Source organism: Schistocerca piceifrons, chromosome 8 (assembly GCF_021461385.2).
Source record: "Schistocerca piceifrons isolate TAMUIC-IGC-003096 chromosome 8, iqSchPice1.1, whole genome shotgun sequence".
NCBI lineage: Eukaryota > Metazoa > Arthropoda > Insecta > Orthoptera > Acrididae > Schistocerca > Schistocerca piceifrons.
In genome coordinates this window covers 97,211,247-97,213,200 of record NC_060145.1, presented here as the reverse complement: position 1 = coordinate 97,213,200, position 1,954 = coordinate 97,211,247, and the positions used below count along the sequence as shown (strand labels likewise).

The following is a 1,954-nucleotide window of genomic DNA, read 5'->3' as shown; positions in this document are numbered from 1 at the left end:
CATCTACTTCGTGACCATCAATCCTGATGGTAAGTTTCCCACTGTTCTCATTTCTGCTACTTCTCATTACTTTCGTCTGTCTTCGATTTACTTTCAGTCCATATTCTGTACTCATTAGACTGTTCAGCAGGTCATGTAACTCTTCTTCACTTTCACTCATGGTAGCAATGTCATCAGCGAATCGTATCACTGATATCCTTTCACCTTGGTTTTTAATCCCACTAGTGAATATTCTACTTATTTTCATCATTGCTTCTTCGTTGTACAGATTGAACAATAGGGGGAAAGACTGCATCCCTATCTTACACCCTTTTTAATCCGAGCACTTCGTTCTTGGTCGTCCACTCTGCCTATTCCCTCTTGGCTCTTGTACATATTGTATATTACCCGTCTATCCATATAGCTTACTCCCATTTTTCTCAGAATTTCGAACATGTTGCACCATTTTACATTGTCGAACCCTTTTCCAGGTCGACAAATCCTATAAAAGTGTCTTGATTTTTATTTAGTATTGCTTCCATTATCAACCGCAAAGTCAGAAGTGCCGTTCAGGTGGCTTTACTTTTCCTAAAGCCAAACTAATCGTCAAATACAACATCCTCAAAGAAAGAAGGAAAACTAATGTACACAACAAAAATAGGGAGATCTCGCCATGACGTTGCAAAAGAGCGTACGACATGAACAATACAAGTCTCGGTAAAGTGGTCTCACGAACGAGATATCTCAAATCCCCGTATAAACGCAGTGTCGTATTTGTCAGTGATCCATCTAACTTATTTCTAGAAAATGAAAACCCTGAACTTCCTGAAAGGAAACTACACCGTAAGTGGTTATTTATTACAGGCGCAGTTTGGACTTGTAGCAACTGTGGATGCAATAAATAACTAAACCCCGTCCGAACAGGCCATGAAGGCCCAACAGTACCTACCAACCGCCGTGTCATCCTCAGCACACAGGCGTCACAAGGGCTGAGTGCACCCCGCTTGCCAACAGCGCTCGGCAGACCGGACAGTCACCTATACGAGTACTAACCCAGCCCGACAGCGCTTAACTTCGGTGATCTGACGGGAACCGGTGTTACCACTGCGGCAAGGCCGTAGATGGCTGTAATGAAGAATCAATTATAATTTTACAACTGTTGCTGCGTCTGTCTACAGTCATTAGGTGCCCCTTTGTACGAAATACACTGTTGTGTCTTAGAAAAACAATATCTCAGTGACAGAATACATAACCAAGCAAGAATTTTTATAAATTATTGTAAAAGCAAATAAAACCTAAGCCTGTATTCATTGTAGGTATGTTGTGTTCTTGTTGCTGCTGTTGTCTTCAGTCCTAAGACTGGTTTGATGCTGTTCTCCTTGCTAGTCTATTGTGTGCAACCTACAACCATTTGAACCTGCTTGCTGTATTCATTTCTTGATGTCTCCAGAAGTGGACTATACCAATCCCTTCTTCTAGTGTACTTTACCAATCCCTTCTTCTAGTCAAGTCGAGCAATAAATTTCTTGTTTCCTCCCGCCAGAGGTTCGAGTCCTCCCTCGGGCATGGGTGTGTGTGTGCTGTTCTTATCATAAGTTAGTTTAACTAGTGTGTAAGTCTAGGGACCGATGACCTCAGCAGTTTGGTCCCTTAGGAATCCACACATATTCGAACATTCAACAATTTCTTGTTTGCCCCAATTCGATCCAGTACATCTTCACCAGTTATTCGTACTTCACAGTGCAACACAATCAAAGAATCACTTTTTCGAAATCCAGTAATTCCCACCCACTGTGTTCGTTCAAGTTTGAAATTTGGCTCAAAAGTGCATGAAACCCTTCCTCTGTAACGGTGCAAAAGCGAGACACCCAACGATGTAACACTCTTGCTCAAGGACACTTCAAACAAGTATGTACGAGGTGTAATGTGGGTCAATGATATCACATGGGCACCAAATTTCACCACAATTCTGCCG

The 1,954-nt window shown here is 42.1% G+C and overlaps 1 pseudogene; it reads right to left on the bottom strand.

Moving 5' to 3' along the window:
* Positions 1-984: 984 nt before the first annotated feature.
* On the bottom strand, positions 985-1,102 carry LOC124712748 (annotated as a pseudogene).
* Between the last annotated feature and the right edge of the window lie 852 nt (positions 1,103-1,954).